Source organism: Natator depressus, chromosome 9, assembly GCF_965152275.1.
Source record: "Natator depressus isolate rNatDep1 chromosome 9, rNatDep2.hap1, whole genome shotgun sequence".
Lineage (NCBI taxonomy): Eukaryota > Metazoa > Chordata > Testudines > Cheloniidae > Natator > Natator depressus.
This window is the reverse complement of record NC_134242.1, coordinates 47,616,377-47,637,069: the sequence shown is the minus strand read 5'-3', so window position 1 is coordinate 47,637,069 and position 20,693 is coordinate 47,616,377. Positions and strand designations below refer to the sequence as shown.

Below are 20,693 nucleotides of genomic sequence, written 5' to 3'. Positions count from 1 at the left end.
AGAACCAAGATCCTTGCTCTCTGCAGAGAAGCTGCCATTATCTAAGGTCAGTCGCTGATAGTAGTGTAATCCCTGCAAAGCCAGAACAGAGGGTGGGGAAAGTGAGAGCAGTTCCTGGATGGACAACTGGGTACCAAAATCTTTCCTTGTCCAAACTGGTGAAGCTCCTTGATTAGACAGGTTACCAAAGACACTTACTGAGCCATTAATGTTGAATTTCAAAAAAATCTTGGAGCAGCAAGGAAGTTCCAGAAGACTGGAAGAAAGCTAGTATTGCTGCAACTTTTAAAAAGAGTAAACAAGATGACCTAGGTAATTATAAGCCTGTCAGAGCTTGACCTGGATCCCAGGCAAGATAATACAGCAGTTGAGCAACCCAGTTTCTATACTATTCGAGCCCCTACATCAGCAGAAAACTATTTTACTAAAGTAATCCAAACATTTCATCTGACATGATCCTTAGAATCATAGAATATTAGGGTTGGAAGAGACCTCAGGAGGTCATCTAGTCCAATCCCCTGCTCAAAGAAGGACCAACACCAACTAAATCATCCCAGCCAAGGCTTTGTCAAGCCGGGCTTTAAAAACCTCGAAGGATGGAGATTCCACCACCTCCCTAGGTAACCCATTCCAGTGTTTCACCACCCTCCTACTGAAATACTGTTTCCTAATATCCAACCTAGACCTCCCCCACTGCAACTTGAGACCATTGCTTCTCGTTCTGTCATCTGCCACCACTGAGAACAGTCCAGCTCCAACCTCTTTGGAACCCCCCTTCAGGTAATTGAAGGCTGCTATCAAATCTCCCCTCACTCTTCTCTTCTGCAGACTAAATAACCCCAGTTCCCTCAGCCTCTCCTCGTAAGTCATGTGCCCCAGCCCCCTAATCATTTTCGTTGCCATCCGCTGGACTCTCTCCAATTTGTCCACATGCCTTCTGTAGTGGGGGGACCAAAACTGGACACAATACTCCAGGTGTGGCCTCACCAGTGCCGAATAGAGGGGAATAATCACTTCCCTCGATCTGCTGGCAATGCTCCTACTAATACAGCCCAATATGCCGTTGGCCTTCTGGGCAACAAGGGCACACTGCTGACTCATATCCAGCTTCTCGTCCACTGTCATCCCCACGTCCTTTTCTGCAGAACTGCTGCTTAGCCAGTCAGTCCCCAGCCTGCAGCGGTGCATGGGATTCTTCCTTTCTAAGTACAGAACTCTGCACTTGTCCTTGTTGAACCTCATCAGATTTCTTTTGGCCCAATCCTCCAATTTGTCTAGGTGACTCTGGACCCTATCCCTACCCTCCAGCATATCTACTTCTCCCCACAGCTTAGTGTCATCTGCAAACTTGCTGAGGGTGCAAATCATCCCATTATCCAGATCATTAACAAAATGTTGAACAAAACCGGCCCCAGGACTGACCCCTGGAGCCCTCCGCTTCATACTGGCTGCCAACTAGACATCGAGCCGTCAATCACTACCCGTTGAGTCTGACAATCTAGCCAGCTTTCTATCCACCTTATAGTCCATTCATCCAATCCATACTTTTTTAACTTGCTGGCAAGAATACTGTGGGAGACCATATCAAAAGCTTTGCTAAAGTCAAGATATATCACATCCACAAATAGGAGACAGTTTACAAGTAATTTCTACACTCATTTAACAGCATTAATATGAAACAATCTTACTACGAACACCAAAGGCGATATGAGGAGGCAATTTACAGAATATCTTACATTCCTCCATTAACTGAAATATAAACAGCAGCAAGAGAACATGCCAAGAAAAATTAACCCCAACTCTAACTACTGATCATACTATTCACATCGCACATTACATATGGGATGGGGATAGTGTAGTTTATCACATTTAATGGGGAATTATTCATTTAAAACCAATGAACAGTGAGTGTAAGGAATATCAAAGCGCACAGATTTTCCCCCGCTGTATTTAGAAACAAAGCCCTACTAGGTTATTTTATCCACCCATCTACCTGCCAATAAAGGATTGTGCTGAATATTCAAATGATTTGTCCAGTCTAATTTTAAAGTGATTAAAGTAGCAGGAGATTACTCCAGTCTAACTGACCTCTCTGTTATTAAGTGTACCTTTGGTCAATTTTAATCAACTTACATCTATTGACATGCCATTGTTAAACCCTAAATAAATTACTCCTCCTTGGAGTATTTCATTCCCTTTAAATACTGACCATACGTATGGTTATATCCCTGTTATTGCACCGTACATATTTTAGGTTTTTTAAACCTTTAGTAGCTCTAAATATATTCCTCCAGGTGCTAAAATATTTTCCCCAGTTCAGCAGCATTTTTTGGATACTGAGACCTAGAACTCTAAATAGTACCCTAGATGTGATATGACATGGGTCAGACACAGAACAACTGTCACTTTTTTGATCAGTGAAGAAATTTCTCTGTATTATACTACACAAAGTGCCATTGGCTGTTTTTGTCATTAATATTGAACGACCAGATCATGTCTAATTTGCTTTGCACAAAAGCTTGTTAAGATATTTCTAGTTCAGTAACGTACCATTCCCTTCTGAGCATTAGACCAGGAGGAAAGAGCCAGAGGATCATCTCAGACTATGCTGAAATATCCTATTTTTGACACTCCAGCCTCCTTCCCTCACACCCAGCTCACTTTTCTCATCTACTTGTCACGTCTTCCCATGGCTACCATTATTATGATTACAGTGGAGCCTTGTAGCTATACCTTAGTTAGGGTTGTGTTCTAAAATGAATTTAAAATCTTTTTTTCTCTCCTAAATATAGAAGTCCTTTTAGAATGAATTTCACACATGGTTAGTTTTTACACATTTTCTCTTGCTGAATTAAATACTGAATATCTGAAATTGGGCTTTTTATAACTTTGTCCTTGGCAGTCCAACCTTTCACTGTTAACAGTGAAACTATTTACTACATAATTAGGTAGAGAGATTTATCCCTCTACTTTACATCTGATGTAATATTTACGTATAATTCCATTTTGGGTTATTTTTAAGAATTATTCATAATAGTTGAAACTATGTATGACAAATTTTTATCAAATATACTCTTCTCTGTTTTATAGATAAAAAACAGACTCCTTCAATATAGTTACATTTTTCAGTCAGATTCTATGCTACTAGGCAGAAGATTTTATATATGGGGGTCTGGCACACAGCACTGATGTGAAGTGTACACTTCTCCATCCCCAACAGATTTGCCCCTCTTATTTAATCATCTACCTGTAAGCATGAAAAAAACACATTAATATACAAAAAATTAATTGTAAAATAGTCAAGTTAAGTTGTACTACATACAATACACCTGAGACAAACATGAAAAAGCGAGGAAAGAAAAAGGTTAAGCCATTACAGCACATACCCTTCGATGCTCTAGCCACAACCATACACTTTACCATTATCACAATTACCCAACATCACAAATCACACACCACAACCTTAACTCCTCTGTAATGTCACCAGGTATACTTCATGTTTTGCGTCTGTACCAAGACTATGTATCCCTAAGGCATTAGCTATTTGAAACTGGAAGATTGATCAATGGAGCTTACCTTTAAGAATGTATTAACATGCAATGGAGCCTCTGGCTGGCACTCCTGATACCTAGAAAAGCAAAAATCAAGTATGTATTAGGTTTCTCCTGCCAACCATTTCCACAGTGCCAACAAAGCTTGAGGTATAAAGCATGACCTCAAATCTGAACCACCACTTCCAGATGGAAATTTAGGAGCTCTCCAAACAAACATTTGAACATAAGAACGGCCATACTGGGTCAGACCAAAGGTCCATCCAGCCCAGTATCCTGTCTACCGACAGTGGCCAAACGCCAGCTGCTCCAGAGGGAGTGAACCTAACAGGTAATGATCGAGTGATCTCTCTCCTGCCATCCATCTCCACCCTCTGACAAACAGAGGCTAGGGACACACTTCCTTACCCATCCTGGCTAATAGCCATTAATGGACTTAACCTCCATGAATTTATCCAGTTCTCTTAAACCCTGTTATAGTCCTAGCCTTCACAACCTCCTCAGGCAAGGACTTCCACAGGTTGGTACCTGTTTTGGGTTCATAGTTTAATCACTGCCAATACAGCCATCTTCCATTTTCAGATGTGGTGGACAGAATAACAGAATGTAAAATGAGCCAAAGGTTAGTTATGAGGAATTTTCTGAAAGGAACCTAAGGATCTTCCACCAATCTTCAGATTCTGAAGATGACAAATTCTTCTGTTTAACGCAAGAATTCACCCACAGGTGTTAATCTTCCAGTTCTGCAGAGATAAGGAATAAACATCTTGTGTGCTCAAGCAAATTTTAATTACTTGCAGTAGGACTGAGGCTATAGGCTACTTTCAGTTAAAATGGTCACCATTTCCCTACAGCCTGTACAATAGATTAGAATGTCCATATCAGGGTAAGAGGGGAGTTTCTGAGGAGTAACTGCATATCCTGTGCTCAGAGATAACAGCCTTGGCTAATCTGTGAGTTTGGTATGTTTCTGTAAGGGCCTTGTGATTGGGTTTTCAAGCCTCTCCAGGCCATGTGTGTGATCTCTCCAGGTGTTTTTAAAATTCTTCTTGTTAACGAAGGAGTTGTGCTGACCCAAATATACAACCTATATAAGCCAGCTGCAAAGGGAACTTTGAATCAGAGAACAGTGAATCAATTCTGAAGCACTTAGAGGAGAGGAAAGTGATCAGGAACAGTCAGCATGGATTCACCAAGGGAAAGTCATGCCTGACTAATCTAATTGCCTTCTATGATGAGATAACTGGCTCTGTGGATGAGGGGAAAGCCGTGGATGTGTTGTTCCTTGACTTTAGCAAAGCTTTTGACACGGTCTCCCACAGTATTCTTGCCAGCAAGTTAAAGAAGTATGGGCTGGATGGATGCACGAGAAGATGGGTAGAAACCTGGCTAGATTGTCGGGTTCAATGGGTAGTGATCAATGGCTCCATGTCTAGTTGGCAGCCGGTATCAAGTGGAGTGCCCCAAGGGTCGGTCCTGGGGCCGGTTTTGTTCAATATCTTCATAAATGATCTGGAGGATGGCGCGGATTGCACCCTCAGCAAGTTTGCAGATGACACTAAACTGGAAGGAGAGGTAGATACGCTGGAGGGTAGGGATAGGATACAGAGGGCCCTAGACAAATTAGGGGTTTGGGCCAAAAGAAATCTGATGAGGTTCAACAAGGACAAGTGCAGAGACCTGCACTTAGGATGGAAGAACCCCATGCACCGCTACAGACTAGGGACCGAATGGCTAGGCAGCAGTTCTGCAGAAAAGGACCTAGGGGTTACAGTGGACGAGAAGCTGGATATGAGTCAACAGTGTGCCCTTGTTGCCAAGAAGGCCAATGGCATTTTGGGATGTATATGTACGGGCACTGCCAGCAGATCGAGGGACATGATCGTTCCCCTCTATTCGACATTGGTGAGGCCTCATCTGGAGTACTGTGTCCAGTTTTGGGCCCCACACTACAAGAAGGATGTGGAAAAATTGGAAAACGTCCAGCAGATGGCAACAAAAATGATTCGGGGGCTGGAACACATGACTTATGGGGAGAGGCTGAGGGAACTGGGATTGTTTAGTCTGCGGAAGAGAAGAATGAGGGGGGATTTGATAGTTGCTTTCAACTACCTGAAAGGGGGTTCCAAAGAGGATGGATCTAGACTGTTCTCAGTGGTAGCTGATGACAGAACAAGGAGTAATCGTCTCAAGTTGCAGTGGGGAAGGTTTAGGTTGGATATTAGGAAAAACTATTTCATTACGAGGGTGGTGAAACACTGGAATGCGTTACCTAGGGAGGTAGTGGAATCTCCTTCCTGAGATATTTTTAACGTCAGGCTTGACAAAGCCCTGGCTGGGATGATTTAGTTGGGGATTGGTCCTGCTTTAAGCAGGGGGTTGGACTAGATGACCTCCTGAGGTCCCTTCCAACCCTGATATTCTATGATTCTATGAACAAGCAAACACTAACAGGAGTGTTTGAAGGAATTTGCAGCAGGGAATTTGCTTATCTTCTACCTAGGTACATTTCTACATGAGTAATAATGGACAACACTGGAACAGTATTTGCAGCCTGGGAGGAGATGTACATGTTTTCCTTCCTGACTGAAGGCACAAGAAGAGTTTTCCTGAATGTGAAATGCAAGTTGATGGGAAGAAAAGATTTGTGGTCTTGAAGAACCATCAACCTGACAGCACCAAAGAGAATGACGATTTCTTGAACAACAAGATCTAGAAATCATTGCCACAGATTCAACAAGGGAAGGAATTAGCAATGAAGGAGTCGAAAGTAGAAATCAGAAAAAGAGGATTGGCAGTTTATGATCACTAGAGGAAAGTGAACCAGAAGGCATTCTACATAGCAGAATACATCATCAGGTAGGGTTTAAAAAAGAGAAGCTCATGGAGGATAGGTCCATCACTGGCGATTAGACAGGATGGGCAGGGATGGTGTCCCTAGCCTCTGTTTGTCAGAAGCTGGGAATGGGTGACAAGGGATGGATCACTTGAAGATAACCTGTTCTGTTCATTCCCTCTGGGGCACCTGGCATTGGCCACTGTCAGAGGATAGGATACTGGGCTAGATGGACCTTTGGTCTGACCCAGCATGGCTGTTCTTATGTAGTCTACAAGGCATCTGCAGAAAAATCTCTCTTTGAAATTTCACTAGACGAACAAAATAAGAGGTGCAAGGGACATATATGAGGATGGCTGCTCAGCTCAATCCAGAAGGACATCACACCTGCTCAAGAGAAGATGAGAACAGTCCCTGTTTTCAGGGACTCCACGTTAAGAAAAATGGGTAAAAAATTCTGCAAGAGACAAAAAAAGGACAGAAGAATTGTGTGCTGTATTCCCGGAATTAAGAGAAGAGATATGATAAGATGGCATTCTGAAGTTGATGCACAAAACTCCGCTGGCAATTAAACAAATTGGCACGAGTGACATGACATTATGCTTCAAAGATTATTGAACACTTCAGGGATCTTGGAAGGGAGGCAAGGTCAGGTGATATTTTTGGAGATCCCTCTTATCCCATGAGCAAAGGGGAGGTGAACCTCTGGGCTAGGTAAGTGATATAGAGTAGAGGGATTTGTTTTCATGGAATGTTAGCCACATTACATGGAAGAGAGATCTAGAGAGTTTGGACGGCCTTCATCACAATGGCACAGAAATCAATCTTGTGGAATAGACTAGTTAGATTATTTGGAAGCCATTTAATAACCAACAGTAATGTGGTAAACACAGTACAAATGCTATGCAATGCAGACTAAAGGAGTCACAAACATCAACAATCATGGGGTGTAAAGAAAACAAATATAAATTACTGCAAAAAGTACAGAAATTAGAAGTTCGGACAATTATCAGCATATAAGCAATATTCTTCCACCCAGACAGACCTCACCATTGCCACGACTGTACGTCAAAGACCACAGCTTTAAATTTCAGCCTTTTAGTGATGCCATCCATGTAAAGCCTTCATTAACTACCACCACGAAGCACAAACTACTATATTAAACATGCCGAAACAACAACAACTTGATGAAGGGAATGTGCGCAGAAGGACAGGCTGGGGGGTAGTTTGTTGTGTCCATTTCTTCAGCCAGAATTGCCCTCTGCCTTCATCATTGGAATCAGATGTTTTTAGAAAATTCATGCTGCTTATTAATTATAATTCCATCATATCCTAGTGCTTACATAGGACTCAAAGGGACCTCCTGGATCATCGAGTCCAGTCCCGATATTGCAAGCAACCATGTCATACTCCCATTCATAAATTTATCAAACTCCATCTTAGAACAAGTTAGCCTTCCAATAGAAATAGTGAGAAAAAAATCTATCCCAGAATCTCACTCCTCTCATGGTCAGAAACCTTCTTCTAATTTCCAACCTAAATTTTTTCATGGTTAGCTCACACCCATTTGCTCTTGTTCCAACATTGTCCTTTAATGACTAGAATTGTGCACAGTGTTCCAGATGAGGTCTCATCAGTGCCTTGTACAACGGCATTAATACTTCCTTATATCTACCAACTCACCTCACATATCCTAGGATCACATTTGCTTTTTTTTTTACAAATGCATTTCTTTGGTGGCTCATAATTATCCTGTAAACTAATACATCCAGGTCTTTTTTCTCCTCTGCTGCTTCCAACTGATGAACCGGCAACTTATAGCAGTAATTCTTGCTTTAGCTCCTAAGTACACAATCTTGCACTTTGTACTATTAAATTTTGTCTAATTTCATCCAGTACTCTAGGTCATCCAATTCTTCCTGTATAATATTCTGATCCTCCTCTGTATTGACAATGTCTCCCACCTTTGTGTCATCAGAAAATTGCATTAGCACATTCCTACCTTTTGTGGTAAGATAATTACTAAAAACATTAAAATAAGTTTGGTCCAAATACTTGAGGAACTTGACTAGTAACCTCCCTCCAGCATAACCTGTTATCTCCCATTTAGCCTATTCCTTACTCATTTTATTATTCTTGTACTAATCCCCATCTTCTCCAACAAAACTAATAATTTCCCTTGTGGTACCAGGTCAAGTGCTTTATTAAAATGCAAACAGACTAGACCTACTATATTTCCCTTATCTAAAAAATCATTCATCTTCTCAAAGAAAAGTATCATGTTAGTCTGGCACAGTCTACCTGTGCAGACCTTTGTTGCATTTTGTCCCATTTTTCACTTAACTCCATATTTCTAATTATTCTTTCCTTCAAAATTTGGTTCAAAAGTCTTGCATTCTACTGAAGTCAGACTAACAGGTCACTAGTTACCCGAATCACCTTTTTCCCCTTCTTAAATACAGCTACAATGTTAGTTATTCTCCACTCCAGTTTTGATAGATTTATTTAAAAACTTTGCTACTGGACTTGCAAATTCATAGATTCCAAGGCCAGAAGGGACCATTTTGATCATCCAGTCTGACCTCTGTATAATGCAGGCCATAGAACTTCCCCAAAATAATTCCCACAGCCTATCTTTTAGAAAAACATCCAATCTTGATTTAAAAATGGTCAGTGATGGAAAATCCACCACGATGCTTGGTAAATTTTTCCAATGGTTAAATACCCTCACTGTGAAAAACGTATGCTTTGCTTCCAGTCTGAAGTTGTCTAGCTTCAACTTCCAGCCATTGGATAATATTATGTCTTTCTCTGCTAGATTGAAGAGCCCATTATTAAATATTTGTTCCTCAGGTAAATTTTTATAAACTGTAATCAAGTCACTTTTTAGCCTTCTTTGTTCAAATTGGGACTCTATGAAGCCTCTCCAATTTATCAACATCCTTCTTGAATTAAGGACACCAGAACTGGACACAGTACTCCGGCAGCAGTTGCATTACTGCCAAATACACAGGTAAAATAACTTCTCTATTCCTACTCAAGATTCCATTATTTATGCATTCCAGAACAGCCTTAGCTCTTTTGGCCACAGCATTACTTTGGGAGCTCAAGTTCCGCTGATTATCCATCACAGCCACCGAAATCTTCTTCAGAGTCACTGCTTCCTAGGATAGAGTCCCCCATCCTGTAAGTATGGCCTATATTCTTTGTTCCTAGATGTATACATTTACGTGCAAGCATATTGTTTGCTTGCACCCCATCTACCCAGATCATTCTGAATCAGTGATCTTTCTTCTTCATTATTATTTACCATTCCTCAGTTTGCGTGTCATCCACTATCATCAGTGACAATATTACGTTTTCTTCCAAGTATTTGATAAGAATGTTACATAACATTGGGCTAAGAACGAATCCCTATGGGACTCCGCTGGAAACACCCACATGATGACAATTCCTCATTTATAGACACACTCTAAAACCTCTCCGCAGTTAGCCAGTTTTTAATCCATTTAATATATGCCATGTTAATTTTATTGTTCTAGTTTTTTAATCAAAATTTCGTGTGGCACCAAGCCAAATGACTCAGAAAAGTTTATTACATGAATGCTATTACCTTTATCAACCAAACTTATCTCATAAAAAAAATCAAGTTAGTTTGACAGGATCTATTTTCCATAAACCCATGTTGATTTTTGTTCATTACATTACCCTACTTTAATTCTTTATTACTCAAGTCCCGTATTTACGGCATCATTATCTTGCCTGAGATTGACATCAGGCTAACAGGCCTATAATTATCCAGGTCATCCCATTTACCATTTAAAAAATTGGTCCACCATTAACTTTCTTCTGGTTTTCTGCAATTTCTCCGCTACTCTAAGAGTTACTGAAAATCAACATTAATGGTCCAGTGAGCTCCCCAACCAACTCTTTTAAAACTCCTGGATGCAAGTTATCTGGATCTGCTAATGTAAAAAAATTACAAATTTGGTGCCAATTTTTTCAGCATACTAGGACGGACATTTATCCAATCCCCCAGACTTGAATGTTACGCTTTTTGAGTTTGTTTCCACCTCAAGGTGGTAATTTACATTTCTATATACTCATTCCTATTTAGCCATCCTGCCTTTGCTTCCATGTTCTACATTATCACCCTTATTAAATACTGAGGCAAAGTATTTGTTAGTTTTTGGGCCACACCTGCACTATCCTTAATCTCTACCCCATCCTACCTAGCCATCCCAGCTACACAGCAATCCCACTTCTCTTCTTGCTCTCTTTTTATTTATAGGCTAAAGAACCTTTTACTATTTGCTTTAATTTCCTATGCAAAGCCTTATTCTGTTTCACTTTTGACAATTCTCACTTTGTCCCTACAGTTTTTGACCTCCAATATCTATTAGCTTCCCCACCCCCTCTTTTTTTTTTTTTTTTTAAACTCAATCTCTTCTTCCATTTTTTTTTGGTCTCTCTGCTTACCCCTAATATCTTTTCTGAGGGGTCATTCAGTACATCAGGTCTGGAGCCCTTCCCTACAAATTCCTCCCTCTTGCTTCGGTTGCATATTCCAAACAGTTTTTGTATCTTTGACTTAAATTCCAAGCATCCTTCACATTTAAGTCCCTCAGCTCTTCAGTCCAGATGATTTCATTCTCTTAGTTTCCCAAAATGGCCCCTTTTAGAAATCAAACACTTTTTTTTTTTTAACTATTTTTCCATTTAATTTAAACTGAATCAACTCATGATCACTCAATTCAAGTTTATTTTCTATGACCAGCTTTCTATAATGTTCTTACTACTTACCAAAATCAAGTAAAAAACAGACCACCTCTGATGGTTCGCTGGTTAAAGAAATCTATTTCATCCAGGAATAACTGGACTCTACCATTATTAACATTTGCTCTCCAATCCATATCTGGGAAGTTAGTGTCCCATAATGAAAGAATTTCTCTAGTAATATTAAAGAGATCTTTATACATACTCAAATCAAAACTCAGAGGCCTATAGAAGGCCACTAATGCTACCCCAATAGAACCTTTTTCTATCCTTCCCCAAGGCAATTTTAACTTCAACAGACTGTACAGAAATAAGTGATAGAATGGATAAAACAGCCTAGCACACTACTGATAGATATACAACACTATACCACCTTTACTTGATTTAATTTCCTCCTGAACAGCACACACCATCCAGTACCTGTACTCGAGTTTACAAACAGGACTTGTGAGTCAATTGCCAAATGTGATTGGACAAATGTAGGTATTGCTATAACATCCAATGAAGTTTACAAGTATCTTATTTTATTCATGTAGCTTTACAGAGTAAGATAAACTCTTTTAAAACCTAAAATACAACACGGTTAAATAATACAAACCAATTAAATAGACAAAGTTAAAACTCAGCCTACTCTAAAAGCATCAGCAAACTCCCTGAGAAATAATCCCCAATCTTTCCAGCCTGCCTCTCCACACAAAAGCCTTGAGGGAAAAAAAGACGTTGAACTCAGCCTCTGCCAGATTATCAGAAGGAGGGAAATCCAGGGGTCATGGATCACTCACTGAGAAAATCATGCCATTGGACCCAACATTTATATCTGAAGCTGGGTTTTTTGAAGAGTACTGACTCATCTTTTTCATCATGGAAAATCCTGCATAGAGACTATGTTTGTGGTAGCTAGGGACCCAAATCATTAACCAGGGTAGATTGGATTTAAATCAAATTGATTTGAATCATGATTTAAATCACTAGTCAGGAAGACTTATGTAGAAATCCATGATTAAATCGAAAGTGCATTCTTGTTGGTTGTTATAACCTTAAGACATATTCTTCGCAACTCAGAGATAGATGAAGGGTTCATTTTTAGAAGGTACACACTATACATTTTTAAGTAATTTATTTTGAAAACTTTTCAGGTTAGTTTTACAGCTATATCAGAAAATGAATGATTGTTTGGTTATTTCATTTACCAAAGGTAACTGAAGTAGATATTTATGAAGTCATTGGGAAGTGAACTATCTCCAATTCATCAGGTTAATCATTAATATTTTGAGGTATTTCTTGCCATGCTGTATTAGGAGGAGAACATCACCAGACAGACATTTAAATTGTTTTATTTAGCTAAAACAATGTTATGTATTCTGGATTTTTTTCTTCCACAGCAAACATGTAATATTTTAACAAAACAAGCATATGAAGTTTTGAATTTAGTTAAACATTCAAGTTTTTAAAAATCAGGTTTCTTTTTTTAAAATTGTTTTAAACTAAAATAGTTAAATGAATTTTAAAAAAAAATTAAATCGACGATGTCAGCCAGGCCAACATGAGCAACTTAAAATATTGGCTTCTGCAGCTGATTCAGTCATCTTCACCTTCATTTTCCTGTTTGTTCATAATCTGGAAAAGAAAAACAAGCTTTCCTATTTTTTCAGGTGCCAAACCATTTCTCAATTTGGAATGAACTACTCCAAAGGAAAAAAATATTCTTTCTACACCGGCAGAAGAAGCTACTTCTGTTAAAAGTGGGATCATCACTTCAACAGTCTCTGAATCCAAGTGCTTAAGTGACTTCCATTCGTTCACTGGTGTGACCGTCTTTAAAACATCATCATCATCAAACACATTTCTTCAATGGTTCACCATTAGCTCTGAAGTTTATTATAGTTGACATTATGGAGGGATGATTGCTGGATGTCCATGTCATAGCCAACTCCTCTTCTTCAGCGGTTAAAGTTTGACCCTGGTACCGAGTATTGAGAATATTTGCAAGAAAATGAGCTGGAAATAATGCTTGTCCCATTCGTTTTTTTAATTATTGTAATTTAACTCTGTCATTGCTTATTTCTCTTTTTAAGATCTCACTCAGCTCCTTCCAAATTTCAACAGCGCCAGCAATAAAACAGCTATTTTCCTGCATTTTGTTCAAGGCTACAGAAATAGGCTTCAGGGTACTCAGCATGTGTTCAACATTTCTCTTAAGCCCAATGTTGAGAACTTGGGCTGTAACGGTGCCTTTATTTTTTCACAATTTTGTTCACAAACTGTCATCAGATTAGGCCAGTTCTTGATATAGTGCTCAAAACAGTCCACTACTGAGTTCCATCCCACGTCTTGTGGGAGAGTTAGCTTGGTTCCTCCCACTTTTTTCAGAGCAGCTACTGCAAAGCAGTTGTTATGGAAGTATTTTGTAATTTCAACATCAGCCGCCTTTATTACTGGAACACTGAAGTCTTTGGCTAGGAGGTGCATCAAATCAGCACTGCAACCGTATGTTATTAGCTTGGGACTCTCTTCACTCTCTTCTAAATAATTTCTTCTCATCTTGGATACATTTGCAGCACTGCCTGTGACCAAGCTGCGTACTACATATTTGAATTTTTTTTCCCCACAGTTTGTTATAACTTTTACTGCTTCTTCTTGTAAGTATTCTGTGTTGTGTGCATTTCCTGATGTATCAATTGGTTCTGTAAGGAAGACATTCCCTTCTTCTGTTGTCACACAAGCATATACAGCAGGATCATTATGGACACTGCTCCACCCATCAAGACTCAGGTTAACAATTTCACCCCCTAAACCTTTCGCACACTGCTCAATTTCTCTTTCGTGCACTTTATCCAGCAATTTGCCTGCGACATCTGCTCTGTTGGGTGGACTGTATCCTGGTCTTAATGACTGGACCATATTAATGAAGTGTGGGTTCTCAATCAAACAGAAAGTAGAGTTTGTTGCAGAAACAAACCAGGCAATTTTTTCATCAATTACCCCATTTTGTAATCTGCTAGTTCTTATCACAAACTTATCTATGGTTGTTTCTGGATGATGAATATTTTTTTTTTCTTTTTGCTACAGGTGATATACTGTGGCTATGTGACATACATGATGTAACTGACACACTATCATTGGCAGATAACTCTGAAACTATAGAAAATGATGGTGATCTTGAAGGTGGATAGTCTTCAGAATCCTGTATGCTGAGGGTGGATTCTCCTAAACAAAGTAAGTCAATGCAGGTATTTAATTAGTATTACTATACTGCTCATTTAGTATCACTCATTGCATTCACTGACACTCAGTAGTACTTTAAAGCTGAAATTGTAAAAGGAAGATCTGAATATTTCAGCTTTTTTTTTTTTTTAAGTAATTTAGTAATTTATTGTAGAGTAATAACTGTATTTTTTGTTCAAACATGAGAATTCAAGACTAGTCCAGAACGAAGACAGGCAGTCCTTAAGAAAAAGTATGCAATAAAGTTTACCAACCTGAAGATCCTGCATGTTCAGACATGTTCCTTTCATCATCTTCAACACAGCTTCCTCCTGAGAAGGAACACTTCTCATGATGTTGTTTCATTTGGGAAACCAGACCTTGCACTTCTTTGTTGCACTGTTTGCATTTTGCACGCGTGCCTGTCTTACCCACAGGTAGAGGAACTTCATTGAAATATTCCCAAACTGGGTATCTTTTACAGCCTGCTGCCATTATAGGTTTTCCCTTCTACTGAGAGAATGGTATGGTAGATCTCAAATCAATGAAGGCTACACTCAGAAAGACCTCAAGACTTCTGGAATATGCTGCTCAAACAGTTTCACTTTTGTTTCTACTGCCTGTCCCTCCCTTCTCACATTTATCTCCAGACTTCTTCTCCTTGTCAAGATCTATTCCACCCCCAACAATCTTCTATTCATTGAACTTTTTGAAACTTTGCACTTTTAGAGAGAGGTAAGGGATTGACTCTGCGTACACAAATTTGCAGAGGGACAATAGGGTTGAGGTTTATTATTTCTCACCTCTATATACTATTTATTTAAAAATAATTTTGCTGTTAACAAGCACATTATCTCTGGACACACAAATCCACAGTTTGAGAACTGCAAAACTAGGCATCTCTGATGGTATCTTCTAGACTGAGCCCCATTGGGTAGATAGAAAGATTAACCTAAATAATCTGTACAGAAGCCCTTGGAGCCCCATAAGATTGGGTCTCTAATCCATGAACTATTGGAACTCACAAACTTTTTCTTAAACATTACATGAATATATTGTTTCATACTATAGAATTAGAATTTATAATCCCTATTCCATGATGAGATATCTTTGAGCTATAATGCATCTTAATTAAAGCTATCTTTAGGTAGGTTTTCCTCAACAAGCATTTTATCAAAAAAATCCAATTTAAATAAAAAAATCATATTTTTTTATTTATTTATTTTTTAAATCATTGATTTTTATCCACCCTGTCATTAACACAAATTGTACCCGGAAGGAATGAATTCATTAGGCCTATAACCACACAACTATACAAATCTAAAAGGAGGCATAATTTTGTGCCTATATGCTAGTTTTTAGCAAATTATTTCCACAAAAACGACTGTGCAAACACCTAAAATAAAAGGGATGAGTTCACCTCTCTCATCTACTTTTATCCTATTTATGTTTTCTTTTTCCACCTTCTCATTCTTTCCTTTCTCACCACTAAATTATTAGTATTGAACTTTACTGTTTGAACAAAGGAAAATGTATTTCTATATTCTATTAGTTTTATTCACAAAGTTTACTAACATTTTACAGCTATAAAAAATTGCACTTGAAAATAAGAATATATGAGGAAGCACAAACATTACATTCTCCCTCCAAGAGCCACCATTAGGTGAGCAAGAAGACACATAGCTCATTAGCTGAAGTTTTCAAATAGTATCAGGTGTCATCTCATGTACAGTGCATCATAGGAATCTAATCAAGTGACAAAACATGGACAACTGTGGTCAAGTCCGTATCAAAAAGCAAAAGTAAGTTCTTCTGGACAAGTTCCGGTGAAAAAGCCAGTGTTACTGCCTGATCATAAAATAGCAGCCTATGAACTACTGAAATGTCTAAATCACACACATCTTGATAAAAGACAAAATTGCATCAATTTCTGTTACCCCAGCCAACCAGCATCAACCATCTTGCACATACTGAGTCTTAGACCTCATTTGGCTCCCCTATCGCAACTACACACTGGGGAAGATGAGACTGCACAATACTGGTCCAATGAAAGTAGTACAAACCCACCCGGAAATCCTGGGTATGTATGTGGGCAGCTAACCCAAACCACCACTCATGCTACCCTGACTACACTGCTACTTTTTGCCCACTAGCTCGAGCAGAGCTACCATGCGTGTGTCTACTCGTGCTGAGAAGGAAACATTACTTGCCCTGTACAGTTACTGTAGTTTGAGACGTGTATGCCTATAGGTGCTCCCCCTCAGGTGGGCACGTGCCTCTCGAGCCCTTGATCAGAGATTTCCAGCTAGCAGTGTTTGCTCAGCCTGCACGTGTGCCCTATACCTCCTTGTGGCAGACACCGAGGTGATATAGGGTCATGCAGGGAAAAATCACCCTTAGTTCCTTCTCTATTCAATCATCTCCAAGGCAATAACCAAAGCAGAGGGGAAGGAGAGTAGATGTGGAGCATCAGATCTGACAGCATGTAGCGGTGCGTAATGCTTTGAAAATGTATGGACTGAAGTCTAAGTAGCAGCTCTACATATCTCAGATACTGGAACGTTCTTCAAAAATGCTGCAGATGTTGCCTGCAATCTGTCTGAATGTGCGCTCACCCAGGAGGCGGAGGAGGACCAAGCACCTGCAAACTCATAACAGGTAAAGATACAACCCGATACCTATTTTGAAAGTCTCTGAGAAGAAACAGGAGCACCCTTAGATCTATCTGAAAAGGACAGGAAGAGTCCAGGCGATTCTGAAATGGAATCCTATCCAGGTAGAAGGATAAGGCCCTTCTATAGAAAGAGGATTCCTACTGCGAACCGTGAGCTTTCGGAAAAAATACTGGTAGGCTGATAAGATTGGTTAAGATGAAAAACACAATGTAACCTTTGGTGCGGACATAAACAAACAGACCTTATTATTAAAAAACATGGCACAGGGGAGATCTACCATCAAGGCTCCAATCTCTCCAACTCTCCAGGCAACATGATGGAAAGCCTTTGGTTCAAATAGAGGTTTCATGTGGTGGCTGAGAACCAGGTTGAGGTGCCTAATGCGGGGGAAGAGATTACTCAAATCCTTAATAAATCTAGACTATACGGGGTGAACAAAAATGGAGGATTCCTTGACAGGGGATGAAAGACTGATATGGCAGCAAGGCATACCTTGACCAAAATGATAAATAATCTGGAGGTCTTCAGATCCAGCAGATAATCTTGGATGAGGGAAAGGGGAACAAATTCAGACCAGAGGTAGCGACGATGGACAAATCTCTTCCATTTCCTCAGCTAAGTAGTGCAGGTTTATGTTTTTCTACTGTTTAATAACACCTGGTGCACCTCTATAGATCAGGAAACCTCCGTTCCCAAGAACCATCCAGGAGCCACATCCTGAGGCACAGAACCACCATGTTGGGGTAATGCGAGCAACCCACTTTCGAGAAGATATGAGGAATGGTCAGGAGCTTGATCAGCAGTTGGACACAGCTGAAGCAGGTAAGAGTACCAAGTCTGCCTCAGCCAGGTAGGTATTATGAGAATAACTGGCCTTTTTCTGCCTGATCTTGTTCAGCACCCCTAGAATTAGGGCTGTTGAAGGAAAGGCATAGAACAGACTCTTCTGCCATGGTAGAAGGAAGGCATCACCAAGGGAATGGTGATCCATGTCCCCCTGAACAGAAGACAGGTGGCTTGCTGTTCACAGAGGTGACAAAAAGATCAATTTCTGGCATCTCTGGAATATGCTGTGAAGAACCTGAGTGTCCAGCTGACATTCGTAGTCCTGGGAGAAGTGTCTGCCAAGGGCATTCTGGACGCTTAGGAAGTAGACTGCTGAAATCTGGATATGGTAGGGTATACACCATTCCAGAGCTTTATAGCTTTGATGCACAAAGAGGCGGATCTTACTCCTCCCTACATGTTGATGTAAAACATTCAGGACATGTTTTCCATCTTGACCCTGATTGCTTTGCCCCAGATGTGGGGCAGGAAATAGAGGCAAGAGTTCCTGACTAACCTGGTTGATCTCCAACAGGTTGTTGTAGAGATTGGTTTTGTAAATTGTCCATCTGCTCTAAACTACCAGGTTGTTGAGGTGGGCTCCCCATCCAACAGGGATGTGTGGGTTGTTAGAGTCACTGATGGGGTTGGGCAACACAAAGGGACATCCACACGGACATTAAGTTGCTCCTTCCACTAGTTTAGGGAGTTCTTTAGGTGCAAGGGGACCGTCATCCACCTGCACAAGGTGCCCCTGTTCAAAAAATAGGCAGTTCTGAGCCAATCATGGAAGCAGTGGAGGAGTATCCTTGTGTGATTGGTCACAAAAGGTGAAAGATTTTCAGCCAGACATCCAGCCACTTTTGGTTCTTGTGGTGGGGGTAGATCTCCAGCCTATACTGTTGATTCACTGCATTCACCACTAGGGAGTTAGGTGGGGGATGGGAAAATAAAGAGTTGGAATTCTTAAGGGGCACGTGGTACTTCTTATCTGCCTGCCGCACGTTGGTGGAATAGGAAGGCATTTGCCACATCGTCTTAGCCAGTTCCAAGAGAGCCTCATTAATAGGTATCACCACTCTGGAGAGCATTGCCAGCTACAAAAATATCTGAAGACACTCGGTACCCAACAACAACAGGGACTCTGGTTCATCCGACACCAAGATGTCCCTCAAGTATCGGAACTCCTGTGGTTCTGGTAAGGACATTACCATAACTGGGGCCAATGGCACCTACAATAATGGGTATACTACAGGCATTTTAGATCTCAGGTGCCAATACTTGCAGTGGTACCCCCGAATGAGCTGCTTGCATCAGTACCAAGATGGCTGGTTAAAGCGCATGATGGCATCAATGCAGTAGTATCCTTCAGTGACAGTGGCAGGGCTGAACTCGATGGTACCCTGTGCTCACCCTCCTTACTGGTGGAGGGTATAGATGCCCTTTTGGAGCCATGCTTCCTGTCCTTGGAACTCCAAGGCTTTGTGGGCCTACCCATACCCAAGGAAGAGTCCTATGCCTCAGCAGTACGCTCTGAGACAGATCTCAACAGGGACATGGTCTTTTTTGGAGCTGGCTCCTCATAGAGTTTATGCTCCTCTTTCTGAGAGTCTTCCCAGCAGGCGCCAAAGACTTCTCTTTCTTAGGGGACACATGTCCTGAGGTTGACAGGGCACTCGATCTGTCCAGGGACAGACATACAAGGGGATCTCCCGACCTTGCTCAGAGGGTGAGCTTTATTTCCCTGTTCTTCATTGCCCTGGACTTAAGGGCCAAACAGAAGGAAAGCTTCTAGGAGACCTGAGACTCCCCCAAGCAATGGACACACAGAGTGCCAGTCGCTGACGAGTACGGACTCTAGGCAAAAGGCAACATTTGAAGCCTGGCAAACCAGGCATACTCCACCAGGAGAAGACAAATCTCCTGGAGGGTAAAAGAAAGGGGGGACAAAAAATAACCCTCCCGCCTAAAACTAACTATACCAAAACACTAAAATACAACAATAAACTAACTTTGGGAAAAAGAGAGAGAAGGCCAAGTACGCTCTATTCGGACACGCTAGGGCTCCATCTCAGGCTGAGGTGGTAGAGAAGGAACTGATGGCAGGTCGCCCAGGTAGCCATGGTATCTGCCACAAGGAGGCATAGGGCACATGCAGTGACAGAACGGACACTGCTAGCTCGAAATCTTCAATCAAGGGCTTGAGAAGTGCATGCATACCTAACGTAAAGCACAAACAGAGACACTACTCGACGCAGTAGTAAGCTCCCAGCTGCAGTGTATACATACCCTCTGTAGTAAATCGTTGGGGTATTTGTTAAAATCCAATTCCATTTCTTCTTAAAACAAATAAAAAGGGGAAACAGAAAAAGAGAAAAAAATTGTCTGATACTTGCAATTCAGTTGTTGGAAAATCACTGGCAAAGTACATATTACATTACCTTATTATAGAGCTGTCGATTAATCGCAGTTAACTCTGGCGATTAACTCAAAAATTTAATCGGGATTAAAAAAATCAATCATGATTAATCGCAATCTTAATCACACTTTTAAATAATAGAATACCAATTGAAATTTATTAAATATTTTTGGATATTTTTCTACATTTTCAAATATATTGATTTTAATTACAACACAGAATACAAAGTACACAGTGCACACTTTGTATTAATTTTATTACAAATATTTGCACTGTAAAAATGAACAAAAGAAATAGTATTTTTCAGTTCACCTCATACAAGTACCGTAATGCGATCACTTTATCGTGAAAGTGCAATTTACAAATGTAGATTTTATTTGTGTTACATCACTGCACTCAAAAACAAA

General features: G+C 40.3%; 1 protein-coding gene across 5 annotated transcripts in view; it reads right to left on the bottom strand.

The window, feature by feature from the left end:
• STAG1 (STAG1 cohesin complex component) overlaps positions 1 to 20,693 on the bottom strand; it is a 363,241-nt gene that overhangs the window by 321,308 nt on the left and 21,240 nt on the right. For 4 of the 5 annotated variants that reach the window (XM_074964074.1, XM_074964070.1, XM_074964072.1 and 1 more), the window contains exon 2: positions 3,577 to 3,628. The exons of the other annotated variant lie outside the window; for it this stretch is intronic. The gene's annotated coding sequence lies outside the window, so the exon portion shown is untranslated. The remainder of the gene's footprint in view (positions 1 to 3,576; positions 3,629 to 20,693) is intronic. 5 annotated transcript variants of the gene reach the window in all.